Here is a 21,229-nt window from a genome sequence, read left to right as displayed (position 1 = left end):
CATGAAAAGAAAATTATAAATGTTGGAGGTGCTTTGGGGGAAATGGGAGGCTAATACACTGTTAGTGGAGGTGTGAGCTGATTTAAACATTGTGGAGAGCAATTTTGAACTATGACCAAGGGGCTATAAAACTGTATATATCCATTGATCCAGCAATACCACCACTAAGTTGGTAACCCCGAGACATTTTTTTTTAAAACAGAAAATAAACTATTTGTACAAAATTGTTTAAAGGAGCTCTTTTTTTGATGGCAAGGAATTGGAAACTGAGGGAATGCCCATCAATTTGGGAAAGGGTTGAACAAGTTGGAGTATACTATTAAAATGTGATACTATTGTGCTACAAGAAATGATCAGCAATGATTTCAGAAAAACCTGGAAAGAGTTACATGAATGGATGCAGAGTGAAGTGAGCAGAACTAGAAGAACATTGTACACAGTAACAGCAATACGTGCAATGAACAAATATGAATAATTTAGCTATTCTCAATAATAGAATTATCCAAAACAATTCCAAAGGACTCATGAGGAAAAATGCTATCCACCTCCAGAGAAAGACCCGATGGAGTCTGAATGCCAACTGAACATATTATTTTTCATTTTATTTATATTTTAGTTTGAGTCTTGTTCCAGAAAATTATGAATAAAAAACATGTTTTACATGATTGCACATGTATAACCTATATCAGTTGGATTACCCTCTCATGAAAAGATTAGGAGAAGGAGGGAGAGAATGAGAGAATATGGAACTCAAAATCTTAAAAATGGTAAAAATTGTTTTTACTTGTAATTGGGGGGGGGGAATAAAATATTAAAAGCATTCTTTCTATGTTGGAGTGCATTTTGAGGAATTAAACATTTTTTTGATGTCGGTTTTAAAATATGGTGGTAATTTAGCTTCATTTGAGGTTAAACTTGAAAAATTCACTAATTCATTCATTGATTCAGGGATTAACTGATGGATTTGCTATTTTGTTTGATGACAGTACAAATCTACTTCAGTGAAAACAGTAGAACCAGTAATCTCACATTTCCTATTTCATCTCTATCCAAACAATCAGACCATTTGCTCATCTTTCTTTGCTTTCAGCCCCTTTATCACTAGAAAAAGAATTATTAATTTTCTCATGTTCTATTAAGAAAAAAATCCATAAAGAGACATTTTTGTTTTTCTCAGAAGATGTAACTGTTAAAACATAACTGTTAAAACAGCTGGGTCTATTGTTGAGGCTAGGGTGAATCAAATGAATCAACAAGCATTTGTTAGGTATCTAAGTGCCGGAGTTAAAAAGAAAAACACTGAATAGTCCTACTCAAGGACCTTGCTAATTATATTGTGGGAGACAATAGGCATACATATAAACAGATATAAAATAAGTACTAACTACTTTTGGGAGAATGATGTCACCAGCAGCTGTGGGGTGAGGCGTGAATCAAGAAAGGCTCCAAGTAGGAGATGATCCCTCCTTTAATAAAAATTGAATAAATATCAGTAGTATACACAGATACCTAGTATACCAGATACTAGGAGAGATGCAATGTTTAGAAAAAGACACAGCTCTTGACTTCATGGAGATTACACTGTAAGTTAAGATGAAAAGGGCAGTAGAGAGGTACACAACAAAGAGATAATTGAAGTCTCTTGGGAAAGGCTTTTAAAGATGAGGTAAATGTGAGTCAGAAAAAGGCTTAATGGAGAAAGATCCATTTGACTTGAGGATAGGAATTCAATGAATGAATATTGAGAGGGAGCATAGTCCAGCTTTAGGAAGCAGTAAGCAAAGGCACTAGGATGAGAGAGTATGTGATATATCCAGGGAACTACAATAAGTGAGTTTTGATACAGTGTGAGTGTAAGAAGAGTAGTAATATAAGAAAAAGGTAGAGAGGATGCTATCTTATTGTGCAGGACTTTGAATGTCTGAGAGAAGTCTTTGGATATGCCAGGTCTGAAGAGGGAAAAAACAATGATAAAACTCCAAGGATACAAACAAGGATACAAATGGGAGGCTAGTTGCCAGACAGAGAAATACTGAAATGAGAATTAAGAGGATGTTTTATAGGGAAATAACTAGCCCATAGGATAAGAAAGTAAGAATTTTAAAAGTTGTGAAAGGCTAGACCAGGGGCAAAATCTAATAATAAAATTTAATCAGGATAAATGTGACACTTTACACTTCAAAATGGATATATTTCATAAGGACCAAATTTTTTAGGGAGTGAGAACATGGCTATATACTAGTTTGGCCAAGATATGTAGTCTTAGTAGAATAAGACTCAATAAGAATCAACCATGTGATCTAACAGGCAAGTAAGTTAATTATTTCACTACACTAAGAAAGGAAATATGTAAATTACCACAGAGGTGACAGTCACATAGTTCTCTATGTGGTCAGACCACATCCAGTATATTGTGTTCATTTCTGGGAACCTTAACTAATGAAGTATATTTAGAGGTTGGAGAGCCTCCAGAGAATATCAGATAAGATGGTAAGGGGCCTTAATAACATGCTATGTGAAGATAAGTTAAAAAAAACTGGAGATGTTCAGGCTGAAGAATAGGGTGAATTGGGGTATAAAAAATCTTCAAAGCTTTAAGAGTTGCCATGTTAAAGAAGGAATATAGTTATCTATTCAGTTGTGGGGGGCTGGCAGAATGGAGACTAGGAAGGAAGAGTGTAATTGCAAAAAGACAAGTTTGTGCTTGGCATATAAGGGAAAAAAAACTATTAATAGTTAAAACCATCCAAAATAGTATGGCCTGCTTTGAGAAGCAATAGGCTCTCCCTCACTAGAAGTCTTCACGTAGAGGCTGGATTTATATTTTAGAGGTAATTGTAATTCATATTTAGCTGGACTACCTGACTTCTGAGGTCCTTTCCAACTCTGAAATTCTGTTAGAATTGGCTTAGGTTTGGAAATATTGACTTTGAGGTACCAGTGGATATCCATGTGCAGAGGACCTGGAGGTAATGGAAAATGATAGCCTTGAGCTCAGAGACTAGAGATATAGATTTTTGGAGTTATCAGTACAAAGGTGGTGACTGAAGTGATAAAAATGAATGAAATAGCCAGAGATTGGAGAGAGAGAGAAAAAAAAATGCAGCACCATGGACAGATCTTTGGGGACAACCCACTAAAATTTTGGTCAGGCAAAAGATGAAAACAGTGGAGACAGTGAGGTGATTATAGAGAGTGAAGAAGAATCAAGAGAGCATGGTATCACTGAACCAAAGGGAGAGACTATTTATTAGGAGTGAGTATTTAAGAGCAACTGAGAGGTAAAAAAAAGAATGATAAAAAATAAATTTAATTGATACATTTTGCTTTTACATCAATGCCATTTCCCAAGATATTCTTTCCCTCTCCCCTTCTGAGTCAATTCTTAAAATAGAGAATTAAAAAGAGAAGAAAAAGTTCAAAAAGCAATAAAAACTAGTATATAGTGCTTACTATGTGCAATCATTATGTTTTACGATTATTGTATCATTTACCCTCACAACAATCCCAGAAGGTAGGTGCTATTATTATCTTCATTTTTCAGATGAGGAAACTGAGGCAAAACATTTAAATTACTTGACCAGGGGGACATGGCTAGTAAATGTCTGAGGCTAGATTTGCAGTTAGGTCTCCCTGACTCCAGGCCCAGTGCTCTGTCTACCACATCATTTAACTGCCACAATACTCAACAGATTTTCAGTGTTCTACACCCATAATCACTCACCTCCAAAAAGAAAGAAGGAAGGTTCCTTCTGAACTTTTTTATTCATTTGTGTAATTCATCAAGAAGAACTGGTACATTTTTCTATTCTACATTCTATTCTGAACCCCAAGCAAGACAAGACACCAATGTATTCTTTCTTGGAAGGTGTGCAGTCTGGTGTCAGGTACCATTTTCATCTCCAAATAAAACAGCAAAACTTAGACCCAGCTAATTGAATCAACTGACTGGACACACACACTGTGTGTGTGTGTGTGTGTGTGTGTGTGCGTGTGTGTGTGTGTGTGTGTGTGTGTGAGTGAGAGAGAGAGAGAGAGAGAGAGAGAGAGAGAGAGAGAGAAAGAGAAAAAAAGGAACAGAGAAAGAGATAGAGAGACAGAGACAATTTTGTCAATAGAAGGCTGGCAAATAGAAGCAATTCTATGGACAAAATGCAGGTGTGTTATCAGCTCAGAATGTAGACCTTGGAGTGTCAGCTCACAAAAGCATGCATTTCTATAGGAATAACACATTTATGTAATGGCTGATATTCCTTAAAAAAATTTTTAAAATAAATGATTGGCAAATATGAAACTGATTACAAGCAGCTCTTCACTTATATTAATTGTTCTCTATCAGGCTTATTCCAAGGATGGCCTTTGGGGAGAAGGCATTTTTCTTACCATTAGATTTTCAAATTACTAAATTGTCTGTGACTCATAGGCATAGGACTGGATTCAAAATGACATAAAAAATTTCTAACATAATGATCATCAAGCAGTTTCCTTTCTCTGCCAAGAGTATTTCTGGGCAGACTTCTCATGGCCAAACACCAAAACAAGCCCAGAGCCTCTGGAGACAATTTGGAAACCCTTCCCAAAGCAGGGAACATAATTTTGTTATATTTTGAGGACTTGAAGAAGAGGAGTTAGTTTCATCATAGGTATTAATTTTGCAGAGGTGGTGTTTTTAGTGGAGGGGAATATGGCATAGGTTGACAGGGTTGATTACTTTAAAAATGTACTGGCCCAAGGTGACTCTTACTTTCCTTTTAAGTCCCTGGCACTCCTTGCTTGGGTTGGAATGCATTGTCGCAGGTGCTATTGTTTTGTATTGTCTTTAGTACCAGCCTGGGAAAGGGTCTTGTAGGATTCTGCATTTTCAACAGTTAGCACTTGTTACTGTTCAATAAATATTTAATAATCCAGTATGCTACTCCCACTAATGTGTTGTATATATTAATTTCTTGTATTCCTCGGTGACTCCATCTGAATTGCCTATTAAAGTTTCTGTGGCCTACACTGAGACTGTCTATTCAACAACTGTTGAAAAGTGCAATAATTATCATAAATCAGTCCTGATTATTCGACCATATTAAGCAAATAATTGATTTAAAAAAAATTTTTACAACCCTTCCCCCATATCCTGGCCTCCAGTGAATTGAACAGTCATTTGAGTCAACTTTTAAGGTCACTCAAACTAACTTTTTTGAAAAACAAACAAAATCATTCTTCATGGGAACACAGCCACCATGTTTCCTAAGGCCTGTTTTCTAAGAAATGACAGCCAAGGGAGGACATCCATGATCTATGCTTTTGCTCAGGCTATAAAATCACCATTCTTAGAATTTTTGGTGCAGAGTTCTTCTCTTAAAATTAGATCTCAGTTACTAAATAGTCTCTGAACTAATATAAAACACTGATAGAATAAGCAGAGACTTACTATTGTTTTTTTAGGGGATGAGGAAGGCTCTCCTGTGCCAACATGTACACTATGGCTTGTGCCTGAAATCCCCCAATTACTCACATCTTTGGTTTTAAGTGTGAAACCAGCATAATTCAATTCCATTCACTTCAACAGGCACTTAATTAAGTGTTTACTATGTGCCACTCACTGTGTACACTGTGACAAAAGTAAAATAGCCCTGTCCTCCATGAGTTTACATTTCTCTAGGGCAAAACAACAAACACACAGATTAACAGAGACAGAATAAGTACCAAATGGATTTGAGGGTGTAAGCACTAGTGCTTGGGGGAATAAGAAAATGATTCTTATAGGAGGTGGAGCTTTGAAGGGAGCTAGAAGTTCTAAGAGATGGAGGTAAGTAATAGAACACTCATTCTATATAAAGGCATGGAGGTAAGGGATGGAATGTTATATATAGGAAATAATGTACACTGGTTTAACTGAAATGTGTAGTCCATGAAGGAGATTAATATGAAATTAGCCTGGAAAGCTAGGTTGAAGGCAGACTTGTAAAGGGCTTTGAAAGCCGAGGGGAAGCATTTATATTCTATCTTAGAAATAATAGGAAATCAGTGGAGTGTTTTCACCAGGACTTGACATGGTCATGTGTATGATTTAGGAATACCTATTTGACAGCTGTGTGAAGGAGAATGGACTGGAAAGGTGAGAAGCTGGATGCAAGGAGAAAAATCAGAAAATTAAAAATCCAGATGAAATACAAATATTTCTAGAATATTCTCTTTGCAATTATCAGCCAATTAAAGTAGCTTATCAAATTCTTCCAAGCCAGTGAAGGGATAATGTACATAATAAATATGTCTCCTGGAGAGGAAGAGGGTGAAGAAAAGTCTGACATACTGTATGAAGGGATGCCTTTTTGTGTTGTCACAGTGAAGATCATGGGAAGCATAAACAAGGCTAATGGAGGAGGAGGAGGAGGTGAGATGGAGAGAGAGATAGTGGGAAGAATGAAGGAAATGGTACAGAATAAAGGGGAAGGAAGAAGACAGAAAATACCTACTCACAATGTTGCCTAAGGCCAGCCCTAGAGACAGTATAAACAATTCACCAACTAAAAGGGAAAAAGCACATATATGTACATCTTTGTATGCATAAATATGCATGTGATATATATATATATATATACATACACATACACATACATGCATGCACACACATATATTCAATATTTATTACTTAGTTTGACATTATTTTACAATATAAGCACAAATCTTGATGTGTTGCTGTGTATTTCTAGTCTTATTTTCTTCAGATATGAAACATAAATATAAAATGGTATTTTTAGTGTAAGTTGCACATATAAAGAGCACAACTATCAGACACTTCTCTCAATAGCTTTGATCAACTAAGGCTATGAATATATTTTCTTTACCTAAAATTATATAGCAGTGTAACATAGTGGTTAACATGCTAGACTTGAAGTTCATAGGTCTTGGGCCCAAGATCATCTTCTAACACATAGCTGTGTGACCTTGGGCAAGTTATTTGACCTGTATTGCTTCCATAAGGAGAGGGAATCATAGTGATGAGTGTATAGGTATATCATCCCTTACTTCTCTTTCATGTTCAAGCTAGTTTATTAGATACATTTTTTTCTTTTGCAAAAGAACTACTTAAAATGCATTATTGTCTCTGATTTACCGGAAATATCTCTAATGAGGAGAGAAAGAAGGGCAATGAGACCGGCAATTATTTTCAAATAAAGGCAGGCAGCAATCTAGCCTGTTATTATGGGACTGAAATGACACAGAGGTCTCTTTTGGTCCAAGAAGCAAAGAGCAAAAGAAAGGGTGGAATATTTAATTCAGTGTAGAAAGGTCTCATCATCTGGAACCTCTGTTGGTTTGGGCTGCTATATTGTTGACAGGTTCTCCGCTGGCAATTTGGTAGGGCTTTTAATAACCTTTCTGTGGGTATATTCTGGGAAGGAGCAGAAAAATGCTCATATTGGGACTTTACAGAAGTACTAAGGATGTGATTTTGTTGTTTCCTGTATCAGATGGTTTAATTGTCTAGCAAAACTTAAGGTGCATAAATATACATGGCATTCCCTCATTCCACATAATTGACACACTTTATAGTCATTACTGAATTTAGAGTTATTAAATCTGTTTTCCCTTTCTCTTATTTGAAATTATTTTATGAAAAGGAAATGCAGACTAGAAACTATTTCTTGGCTTATTGGCAATTCTATAAAAAATAGATAGGAAACCTAGGGAAAAAATCCAAATGTCAGTTCTCTTTTAGCCACCTATGTGCTTTACATTCTCTTATACTTATGTAAGAAGATGTGAGAGATAGAGTCTACCTGGTAAATTATGACCTCTGCAAGATCAGGAGCCATATCTTATTATTCTTAAGAGTCAGATGGCCTTGTCTTAGGTATTTAATAATATGCCGCCATGACTTAGTGCAGGAATGTCTTGGCAGTACAGGCTACTAAAATTTACCAACAGTGACATTCAAATGTTAGCAGAGATACAGAATCCCGTAAGAGTCCAACTTGCATATGGGCATCAGACTCACTTGATGGCTGGGCAACAAGGCTTGAGAATATACAGCATGCTGGAAATTTAAAATTTATCCCAACTTCCAAATTTTGTGGTTGAAGAAACTAAGTCTCAGAGAGATGACGTTCCTAAGGTCAGATAAGGTACTAAGTGAAAGAATTGACATTTGAATGCAGGTCCTTGGACTTCTAATCCTGCATACTTTTGTACCCATTGCTAGTGATTTAATTCTAAGACTTGATTGCATTTTAGGGTCCACTAAGTCTGTTAAAAACAAAACAAAACAAAACAAAACAAAACTGTGTGATTGAGTTGAGCCTCAATGAAAGTTTTTGTAATAGTTTGTAGGCCTATTGGTTGCTCTATTTTGGTTGATAGTAAAGGTAAACCAACTGGAAAATAATAACTTGGCATTAACTATAGCTTTGGTTGGGTTGCTGGGGAATTGGAAGGAGCTGCAGGCGTTTTGTGGAATTCTGTATATCACTATTTCACATGGATAGAGTCCCTTTCATTCTTTTATATGCTCTATGATCTCCATTGGGATTTTTGAATGGGTATTTGTTTCAATAATCTGACTAGCAGCTGTTGTGGGGGTGAAAGACAAGCCCAACAACAAGCACACTACCAGCACACTGAAAAAGGTTCTTTTGATCTGCTTTACTAAGGAAAGCAACGTTGAGGGGTTAACAAGCTTACTTTAATTTGGCATACAAATACCATTCACTTAGTTCAGGGGAAAAAGTCAGCAACCTGAACTTCGGAGCAAATACAAACAAATTAGAAGAATTGAAGACAAACTAAATACAATTCGTAGTTACCAACATCTAAGTTCAGCCAGGGAGCTCATAACAAGGGCTGACCCAGAGTCACATGCACCACCATGGCTGTGGGTAAGAGCTCCAAAAAATAGAAAGCCAACCCCTGGTTTTATATCTTTTTCAGGGTCAAGGCTGAGTCACACATGCGACTCACTCACATGACCTGAAATCGTCACAAAGAGGTGACTTAAACCCACATGGTCTAAAAGCAAAGAGGTCACCAAGGACCCCCAAATCTAATCAAGGAAACAAAGGCCAAACTCTTCAAGGGCACTTGGTTGAACTGAGTGCTAAGAGCCCATTTTTGTTTGCCAACACAGTATTTCTCCCAAAATTTTCAATAGCTAGTGCTAAAATAGGTACCATAAACAGAGGATGGCTTGGACTAGTTTGATATGCTGATCTGGATTTGGAGGATAGAAGAAGAAATCAAGAAAATACACCTCCATGTATTTTGACCCCAAGGTTTCTCTGATAAGTATCTAGTCCAAATAAGTGATTAATTTAAAAAAAGGCTTCATATATACATATATGTACATATATATCAGCATATTTATAGTAATATTTTCTGCATGGTAGCAAATAACTGGCAACAAAGTAGATGTTCACCAAACGGGGAGTGGTTGAACAAATTGTGATGCACGAATGTAACAGAATGTTATTGTTCCTTAAGAAATGATAAACATGATGAATACAGAGAAACATAGACTTATGTGAACTGATGTAAAATGAAATATGCAGAGCCAAGAAAACATGCACAAAGACTATAACAAATGTGAATGGAAAGAATGACAACTACAAACTAATAGAAAAAGAGTGTTTCAAAATTTCAAATTGCAAGCCTGTTCCCCAAAGTGATATATGAGAAAACTCTTCCTCCTCATTTTTTGAAGAGGTGGTCAAGCGTACAGATGTGGGCCATTTTGTATAATGTATATTTTTTCAATGTATTGATTGGTTTTGCTGAAACGTTTCTCTTCTTTTAAAAAATATTGTTATAAAGGATGGCTCTCTGGGAGGGGTGATCAAGGGAGGAATTTTAATCAATTTAATGCCAAAAGATATGAATAAAATTTATCTTTAAGAAGGTAATCCACCCAACTTTGATCCACTTTGAAATACCTAGCTCAATGACTTTTTGATTGATTATGGGAATTTGCAGAAACGAAATGGCATACAATTGTCTAACTGGATAGGAAGATTCTCTTTCATTCATTATACCTCCATTTTTGGAATAGGTCATTTGCCAACCCTGGAGGTCAAATTTAGTCATTAATGCTGCAATTTTTAACTTGTCCATAAGGTCAAGCATTACTTGTTTCTGGATGATAATGGTATTCAGGGCTCAATAGCTATGCCAGAATTATAATTTCCTACTCTTAAAACAAATAGCACTAAGGTGGGACAGGTGGAAAGGTGAATAAGCTTATATCACTATAAGCTTAAAAAGCATACTTCTTTTGTATTTTTCTAAGGATACCTGAGTGGTTATCATTTCTGGCTTCATCAAATACATCTATCCAGCTGGGAGTGGGGATTATTGGAATACATAGATTACTCAGTCATAGAGTTTATGTGGAACTAATTTTTCTTTCTTGAGCATGTTAAAGATATTCCCATCAATAGTCCATATGGAAATGAGAGATCTTTGACATATAGTCTGGTGACTGTAGCTAAATATAGCATACATCTATTCAGGACAATTAATTTTCATAGCACTGGATATGAAATATGACCCTCCCTGAACCATATGCAATGGTAGGCAGTTCCTGCTAACCAATCCCTAGCAATACTGAGAATAGAATCAGATTATATGTAGGCTGAATACTTGGAGTGTTTCCATACTCAAACCTCTAGGGTTTTAGCAATGGTCTGGACCAAAGGAAACACCCAAAGATCATTCTTATTGCTACCAGAGTGGAGTAGTTTTCATGGGATACTTGTTCTCTGTGCTCCAGGGCAATATTATAAACATTACTGAAATTTTCAAGGCCAAAATAGCTGGTACCTGGGGGTGAAAATTAAAGAGATGAGACTAATCAGTTTGGGAATGGGTAGAAAGAGACTGTATCACACTCCTTTATTTTTAGTGTCAGGCAGGGTGGTCTAGGGATGAATCCTTTGCAGTATGTAAATTTATGTCTGGGCATTGGGATATAATAATCTTATTAACCACTGAGTTTAATTGTCTCCATCCCATTGTGAAAGAGTGTACTATTTTGTGGGCCGGGAGGAAATAGGGAGGTTGTCCACAATATGGATCACAACTGGAAGTGGTTTGTGATGCACGCATATTCTTACATAGGTAGTGAGAGGTTGATAGCTGTGTCCTTCCAGGCTAATTGATCACATGTGGGAAAATCCAAGCCTTCTAAACATTGATCCACCAAAGGCAAGGGATTTTAATATAAGTTCCGAACTTGGATCTGGAAGTAGCTGACATTCTACTATCGATTATACTCTACTTGGCAATATTGACTAAAATGAAGGGAAAGGAGGATAGGAGGTATGAGAAATATTCTTGTTCTTCTGAAGGAACCTCTCCACTTTTACCAATGGTGGGGGAATTGTTATTTTCAAGGTCAGAACTTGCCCAGTGGATAGCCTGTCCTTTTAGCTGGCACATGACTCTGGCTAAGCTCAGTGCAAGGGAACTCTCTGGTGCTGGAGACCCTTGTCCAACTATCACCAAGTGAAGAACCTTGTGAGGTTACTTACCTACCTGGTAAAAAAAGTTTGGGGGGTCACACATTCAGTGTGTATTTGGGAGGGATTTACGTTCTGCTGACTCCAGCCATTATCTAAATCAGAAGTTTGTTTCCCTCACCATGGTCTAAATGCTTAATGGCGTAGCTAAATCCTGATATCGGTCCCACTAGAGCTGTGATGTCTTGAGACTTTTTTCTGAGGGAGCTTTCAATATGACAAGCCTCTCTGACAGCAGTTTGTTCAGAAGGCCATGGATAATTAATATTCCCCATAGTGGACTTTCTGAATGCTGGTGACTAGGTTAATCACACTGGGGACCAGGATTTTTCTACAGTACCAAAATCTAAGGTGCACTGATAGAGGTGAGAAGCTGAAAGCTACAATGGAAATTTCAATTTGAGGTCATTAGGATCAAGAAGCAAGTCTAGAGCAGTACCAATGAATTGACTATCCAGTGCTACCTTCCTTTTGTGAAAGCTTTGGACTTTTATGGAAGATATTTGCATCCCCTGATCCTGACCTTTACTGACATACCAATGTAGCCACCCATCAGATCTGCTAAACTCACTCTTGACATGAACACACTGTTAAAGTTATGTCCTTGGATATCTGGCACCAATGTTCGCCTGGTCTGCAGTAGACCTAGTCCCATCCTTTGTCCCAGTAGTTTGTTGGTAAATCATTAATAACTGGCTCTCTGGGAAAATAAAAATATATGTAGAACAAACATTTAAGTTTAATCTACATTATTAATATATCCTCCATCACTTTTTAAATTCTAGTAATCAAGAAAATAATAAATTAAGTCCTGATTTGCAGTATTTGGCAATTTTGAAGGTGTACATGGTTATGCTCAAAATTTAACAATCATCTTCTTGTGAGAAGATACAATGGGGCCTGCACACCCCTGCTTTGACTCCAGGTTACCATGACCTCAGTGTGGGGAATTATTTTTCCCCATTGGTTAACCCAAATCTTCAAAAGCAACTAATGATTTAACCAGTAAGTTACAGAATATAATAGTGATGATTTACAAAACACAAAAACTCTTTCTCTAGTCTAATCATTTATCACCACTCCAGCAAGGGCTAATTAGTCTTTTTTTTTAAATCTGACTAACTAAACCTGGAATATTCTCATTGCCTGACTCCAGGTTGCATATTGAACTATGTTTTCTTGAGTCGATTGGGTTCCAAATGCCAATGCCTGGGTTAGTGTGATTTTCTTTATACATAAAAAATTCTATGTTCATATAGATACTACATTTTCATGATGATGAAGAAACACTCTGTAAATCTTAAAACACTATAATTTTAATAGCTTTAAACTGAACTAAGACTTTTGGGACATCCTATATATGTGTGTTATTTCACAGCCTCTGAATAATTAAAGAGCAATGAAGAGACGCATGTGTGATACGTGTAAGAAGGTCCACATTACCAATGAACTTTCAATGAAAAATTGAGCAGAAGGAGGTATAAATGATGTCATCAGGGAGAATATCCAGGAAAGAAGATAGATTAGTCAGGATGCGAGAGCAAGGAATAATCAGAGGGTAGTGCATGTGCTCCATTTGTCAAGACAATAACCACAACTCTAAAGGAAAATCCCCAAATACATTGATTAATCCCACTGTGAGGCAACTGGGACAAGAGCACATGGGATGAAAGGGCATAAATGGAATGTAGTATTCTTCCTTGGAGGGAGTATGACATCAATAACACAAGAAATCCATATAAGTAGCTAAGTCATTGTTTTAACTGGAACTGTAATTTCATTTGGTAAAGGGGATTCCAATGACAAATATCTCCCTACTGACACAGATTGGTATCTATGCAATTTATGGTCTTTGAAAGTTGCCTTGGACACTGAACAGTGAAATGCTTGTCTAAAGTCACACCAGTGGTATGTGTCAGAGACATGATTTGGAACCAGGGCTACCTGACTCTGGCTGGGCATCCATCTCATGCTATCTCTCTTGAAGTATTAATATAATCATTAGTTTTCTATGAAGAGATGCTCTCTTTATTTCCACTAGAAATTTCCTTAATATAATCAATGTACACAGTAACTTTATTTTTGTTACATGCGAAATCTAAGTGGACTCTGGAATACAGTGTTTGAGTGAATGCAGTAGATATTTTTCCCAGGTTACAGTTCACTGGCTTAAATAGACTTTTATGCAACCAAAAAATTACAATGAACTTCATTCTTCTTATGTCAGAACATTGTATTTCAATGTCAATAGAGTCAGCTTAGTGTTGTACAAATATTTAATTGCTAACAAAATGCAAAGATGGATAGAATTCTGAATTTGGCGTCTGAATATAGGTTGATTATACAGATCCAGCTATCACACATGAACAACTGAGTATTACAACAAAAATCCTCTTAATTGTTCTGAGACCTTTGATATGTATTGTAGGATATTTTCAAAACCCTTCAAGAAGAAAATAATTTTGCTCAAGTGGTGAACAGGTTATCCAGTTATTATAATTCAATATATTATTCCAGAAAACAATAGAACTACTTGTCAGACAAATTAATGTGTTTTTTCTGCTCTTTCTTACAGAATAGGCTCTTATATAATTTTTGCCTTGATTTTTTCCCACAGATTAAATGGTCTATGACTGCCCAAACAGACATTGCTCTTTATAAGTAATTGGACTCATACCCATAATCATTGCTACTATACTTACCTTGCCCCCCCAAAAAACTCCCAAATTTCTCCTTCCCAAAAAACATTATCTTAGACTTCTTTCTCTTACCTAGTTTCTCCACTATTTTTCTGACCCTTTAAACTTGAAACCTTTCACTGATTTCCTATCCTTTGTTGCACATCTCATCTTATTTTTCTCTTGTTTTTGTTTGCTTGGCTATTTTGGTGACTGTGAGTGGTGTGTATGCTTGTTCATGAGTGTGTGGATTTGTGTGTGCATGTGTATACATACCTGTTCCCTTCTTGCCTGTGAGAGAGACTGAAATAGTGATAGAGAGATATAGATATAAGGTGGAGAGAGAGAGAGAGAGAGAGAGAGAGAGAGAGAGAGAGAGAGAGAGAGAGAGAGAGGGTGAGAGAGAGAGAGAGTCTGCATCTTGCATTGAATTCATGTCACAGTATCATAAAATATCACATTTGGAAGGAACCTTAGTTGCCACCTAGTCCAATCCATAATTTGAAAGAATCAACTCAACAATATTCCAATAAGTCATTAGACATTTCTTGCTTGAACATTTGCAATGTAAGAGAATACACTGATTCCTGAAGCATCCATCCTACCAATTTCAGGAATTTTTTCCTACATCAGGCCTAAATCTGTCTCTGCAACTTCTATCCTTTGCTCCTTTATCATTTTAATACTGTATGTTAATAGAAGGAGAAGAAATGGAATCAGTGTCAGATTATATATTCTTGGACTAAAATATCACTGCAGATGACTACAGCCATGAAATTAAAGATGCTTGCTCCTTGGAAGGAATGTGATATCAAATTTGGACAACATACTAAAAAGCAGAGACATCACCTTGCTGACAGTGGTCCTATAGTCAAAGTTATGGTTTTTCCAGTATTACTTTATAGCTGTGAGAGTTGGGCTATAAGGAAAGCTGAGTGGTGCAGAATCGATGCTATTGAATTGTGGGGCCAAAGAAAACTTTTGAGAGTCCCTTGGACAGCAAAGAGATTAAATCAGTGAGTACTTAAAGAAATTAATTCAGATTACTCATTGGAAGGATAAATACTGAAGTTGATGCTTAAATACATTGCCTAAATAATGAGAAGACAGGAGTCACTGGGAAAAACCTTTATGGAAAGATTGAAAGCAAAAGGAAAAGGGGACAATAGAGGTTGGCATGGATAGATAGGGGCATGGAAACAATGAACATGTGCTTTAGAAGGTAGTGGAGGATGGAAGGGCCTGGCATGCTATGGTCCATGGGGTCACAGAGAGTTGGACACAACTGAACGAATCAACAACCACAACCACCACCACCACCACAACAACCACCTTTGTTCCCAGTTCTACCTTCTGATACCAAACTGGACAAACTCTTTCCACACAAAAGTCCTTCAAATACTTGAAGACTTCTAACAGATCTCCCCTAGGCCTTCTCTTCTTTAGGTTAATATCCTCATTTCTTTCAACATCCTCACAGAGCAGCACATTTACTTCTGATACAACAAGAGACACTCCATAAGTATTCTTGGTTGACTGATGATTAAAATGTTGTCCTACTGTAGTTAGAAGATTTTACAATTCATTTTAATAGCTGATTCCCTTTATCTACTTCTACCCTTATAAACATAAAATCTCAGATTGATCTTCCTTGAAAGAGCATCTATCATCCTAACTTTAGGATAAGCTGAGAATTTGTCTGTTGCTTCAATAAGTCTACATTTGAGTGCCACTGACCTCCCACTTTACATTGATTAGCATAACTCAATGAGGAAATGGAAAAGATACTACTGTCCTGAGCTAGCAGCCAAATTTACTGACTCTAGGCAGGCACATGAAATTCGTACATTACCCACAGCTTCAGAGTGATGTTTCTTGGGACCATGCGGTGTTCTTGAATAATCACAGTACCAACACAATACAGCATTGGATAACCTCAGAACTGACCATGGCTGGAACCGGCAGTGCCAGATGTTTGGTGCTCATTGCCATGAGCTGTCATTTCTTGAGTAGTCCATAACAGTGAAGTGAATGGAAGGACTACAGGAGTGAGCATGAACTCCCTGGGTCTTACTGAATTGAGGAGGTGTTGCCTATACACTTCCAATACTATTTCTGGAGGCACTGATATTTCTATTATGTTGAGATATGAGGTGTTTGTGTATATTCAAATTGTACTTTACTAGATTTCTTGGTTCATTCCATGTGAGCTCTAAAGACCTAAAGTAGAAATAGCACTGCCTTTGAAGTTCAAGAATCTGCCTTCATTTCCCACCTTTAACATGTATTACCTGTGTGACATTAGACAGGTCATTTAACTTCACCTCAAATTTTACGAGTATAAAATCAGGGAGTTGGATTCCATGGTCTCTGGGATTCCTTCTGACTCTAGAGCCATGATCCTATGATTCTACAAACATTTATCAATACAAATAAGAGAAAGTCACAGAGAAGAGGGGTAGCAGTAAGTAGGTAAAGAGGGGTATAGACAGAAGACTGAGCTGCGATGCAGAGAAGGGGTCTTCTCCAAGCGATCAGAACTGGATGCATTTCAGTGAATTTTCTTTTTCTGTCATAAGCTTTCTTATTACAAATGGGTAAATTATTGCAATTTCCTCCAGTGAGATAAGTAACTGGATAGCGACATTTTATTCAGCTATAACTGTTACCTGCAGATAGGACTCCCCTAGACATGACTAGGAGTTGCCTGTGAAGAACTGAAGAAATCGTGCTGTATGTTATTCTGGTAGCTAACTCTCCTGTCAGTTTTAATAGACCTCCCCCCAATACTGACAGTTGACATCTATGTCTTTAAGTCAATAGCAGCCAGTAACTGATTGCTAGCCAGTTTCTCATCCTAATCAGCAATGTGTGTACTGACGAGTCTGGTGTGGCATGGAAAGGAAGGGAACAATCAATTCATGAGACACCAATCCAAGGGGAGCACACATGTCATGTTATTATTTTAATTAGATCTCATGAGCTAAATTTCCTGTATAACATTTCACCCAAATGCTCTGTTCTCACCCAGCAGTTATTAAGAGATGAGCTGAATGGCTCTCAGATCAGACTTGATGGAGCAGAAGGATGTTTTAAACATATTTTCAAGGTACCGCTTGCCAAAACCCTGTGGAAGTTCACTAACTACAAAAAAATGCCCTTAAGTTAAGTAGCTAAGGAAAAGTGGGAATAGATATGAACAAACATGAGGAATATAGATATAGATGCATGAGAGAATTTAAGTGGAGTTGTGTAAATATGGCACAAGGAATCTAGAAGAAACATAGTTTTATAGAGGAGAATTAATTACTTTAGGTTATCTGAGGAATTCGAGCTAAAGCAAAAGAGAAATAAAATCATAAAGTGCCAGGAAATGAAGAAATTATGGAAGTGTGAAAAAGGTAATCTATATAGATTAGAGCTATCTAAGAGAATCTAAGAGCAGTAGGTGAAACTATAAATGAATTAGGTTTTTTTTTATCATAGTCTCTGTATGGAGTATTCTTTGTTGAAGAGCTGCCAATATTTTGTGCTACAGATTTAGATTTTGCCACCAAAGCCAATTCTTTGGAATCATGGCTTTCTTATAATATAGTCACAATCAGTGTGACTTTGGAGTCATTTATGCAGTGTCCAACTTTATTTTACTCCAGCAGAGACAATGTGGGATCTTATAAAGAGCACTGACCTGAGGGTTAAGTCCTGGGTTCTAGTGCTGAGTCAGTCTCTGACACTGTATAGTTACTGAGCAAATGAACAATTTGTTTAACTTCCTCCTCTTTTAAGAGGTCAGGTTCCTTCTGGATCTACAATTCAGATTCTGTACTGACATCACTCTCCTAAACATAACCTTTCAATGTGACCCTTTTAAAACTAGAACTAAATAGGCCCTTACATAGTCTCCTTACAAGGAGCTTACATTCAAAGGTAATACTTAAAAGGAAGTGGAAAGGCAGGGGAGGAAGAAAGTATTTGGCATGATGGAGAAGTCTGGACAGTTAGGACTAGACCCAGAGGAGAAGTAAAGAAGTGAATGTGTCTGGTCCAGGCAGTTTCTCAAAATGGAGGTTCCTGAAAAGAACTTACCAGTGGGAGAAGGAAGGGACATAATCAGAGAGAACCTCCACCATGAGAAGGTAGGTGAGGTATGGTGAAAAAATGGAAAGTCCTGAGAGGAGTTATTTGCAATTTTATTTCATGATCATAGTTACCCTCTGAAATAGGTAATATAGTTAGTTGTTGATATGAATGTAAACTCCTTGAAAGTAGGGACTATTTGTCTTTTTATATCTTTCTTTGTACATATGTACTTAACACCTAGTACAACTCCTTGGTGCTGTAGGTACTTATTAAATGAGTACATAAATGATAAAGCATTTATTAAGTCCCATTTAGCTAATGCCAGGCCCTTGGTTAAATGCTAGAAATACAAATACAAGAAAGTCAAATTGTCCCCACACTCAAAGAATTTGCATTCTAATGAGGGAAGAAAACAAACAATTCAAAGTCCATTTTGGAAATAGCCCAAATGTGATTTCGATCTTTGTTTCAGGCAAGATGAGTTGAGTCCACCTATCAGAGTCTAGGATGGTTCTAGGGTTGAAATCCAAAGTTCCAATGGAAGAGGTGAAGGATGATGATGCAAGAGCAGGAGGAAATGTTGGATATAATTGATTTGAGCATTCATTTTTATTAAAAAAGAAAACAAACTAAAAACAAACCTAAAGTTTTGAGAGTTTAAATAACTTGCCAAAGGTCACACAAATGAAAGCAAAAATTAAAAAAAAATTACAACCCAGGGCTAAATAGAGCTAATTCTGTGTTTATCCTTTGGCTCTATTGACATTCAGATATTGCTGTTCACTTCTCCACTCTTGAATCCCCTATAGTCTATATTTCCTTCCTTAAACAGAATTTACTATCCAAGTGTCAATATTTGGGTTATATGAAGAAAGCTGATTTTGTCTAGAAGTTGGAAATGATTGCCTCTAAGTTTGGTATGACAGAGTTTCTTTAGTAAGACCAAAAAATATAAATAATTAGAGGCAGTGATATGAATAGATGTAGCAGTGAGTCACTGAATTAACATATCATATTCTTATACGTACTCCACTTAAGCCTTTAATTGTAAAGCTTGGAGAATGACAGCTATTCGAAAAGGGCAACCTGACCTGCATACAAAATACCTGGTAATTATTCTTCTAAATATCAAGCTTGGCAATGGGAGTAATGGGGGTAGGTCCTTCAAATAGGAAGGTTGATCATGGGAAAAGTGAGAACAAGAATAAATAACATCAAATTAACTAATAAGAGAATAAAAGGAAATGAGAACATGAGGCAGAGAGTAAATACAGTTAGACATACACACACAGACAAACCAATCTTATCCCACAATCATTTAAAAATTTTATAGATATCTTTTACTTTTATATCACTTTCATTTCCCAATATACTCCTCTTTCTCCTTTCTCCACCCCATTGAACCACTAATTAAAACAAAGACTAAGAAATAAGGGGAAAAAATAACTTGTTCAGCAAAGCTAATTGACATCATTATAACTACACAATGTTCATTTTCCACTTTGTTGCTTTCCTTTCCATTTCAGTAAATCAACAAGCATTTATTAGGTCCCTACTATGTGCAAGCCACTGTACTGTGTAGTAGGGACAAGAAGAAGAGCAAAAAATAAAATGAAATTCTGTTCTGAAGGAATATACATTCTAATGGAAGAGACAACATGTAAATAAGTAGATATACGCTACACACACACATATGTGTGCACGGATGCACTCAAGCACATGCGTGAGTACACACACGTACACACACACACACACACACACACACACACACACACACACCTGAAAGAAGAAAGAAGACAGTAGTAGTTGGAGGCGAGGGGCTGAGAGAGACTGGGAAAGACTTCTGTAGAAGATGGGATTTGAGTTGAGTCTGAAAGAAAACCAGGGAAACTAACAAGTGGAAGTGAAGGAGCATGGCATTCAGAGAGTGGGGGGACAGCCAGTACAAAGGTGGTGATATTGGAGGTGAAGTGTCCCTATTAAAGGAACTTAAAGTAGGGCAGTATAGTTTGATCATGGAGGGAAGAAAGGAGTAAAAAAAACTGGGAAGGCAAGAATGGGCCAGCTAATGAAGAGCTTAAAATGCCAAAGAGAGGACTTTATATTTGATCTTGAAGGTACTAAGGAGCTATTGGAGTTGACAGGGGGTGTACACGGCCAGAGCCATCCTTTAGAAAAGCTACTTTCATGGCCAAATGAAGGAAGGATTAGAGTGGGGAGACAAGGTAGGGAGATCAGTTACAAGGCTATTTTAGTAATCCATGGGAAAAGTCTTAAGTGCTGTAATTATAGGGTTCTGCCTATATTGCATGAATGGACATAAAAGGATATATACAAGAGATGATGTAAAGTTAGAAACAACATGACTTGACAATACATTGGATATGTGGACAGAGTGAAGGTGACAAGTTCAGGATGATAGTAGAGTTAAAAGCCTGAGTGACTTGGAAGACAGTGGTGCTCTGGATCGTCATAGATTTGGATTCTGCATTGACATCACTCCCCTAAACATAACCTTTCAGTGTGATACTTCTAAAGCTACAATTAAATAGGTAGTTACATAGGCTCTTTACAAGGAGCTTACATTCAAAGGTAATACTTAAAAGGGAGCTGAAAAGCAGGGGAGGAAGAGGGTATTTGGCATGATGATGTCTGGAGACTTAGGGGAAGGTTTGGGGGAAAAGATGAATTCTCTTTTGGACATTTTAGCTGAAGAACATCCAATTCAAGATGACCAAGAGGCAGATTGAGACATGTAACTAGATCAGAAGAGAGATTAGGACTGGATATATAGATATGGGGATCACCTACCTAGAGAAAATAGTTGAAGCAATGGAAACCCATCAAGTAAGAGAGAATAGAGCAAAAAGAGAAGAGGCCTCAGGACAGAGTCTGGTTAGTGGGATACACATGGTTAGTAGGCATGACAAAGGTAAAAACACAAAACAAAACAAAGCAGTAAACTAT

Source organism: Trichosurus vulpecula, chromosome 2 (assembly GCF_011100635.1).
Source record: "Trichosurus vulpecula isolate mTriVul1 chromosome 2, mTriVul1.pri, whole genome shotgun sequence".
NCBI lineage: Eukaryota > Metazoa > Chordata > Mammalia > Diprotodontia > Phalangeridae > Trichosurus > Trichosurus vulpecula.
Note: the sequence above shows the minus strand (reverse complement) of the source record.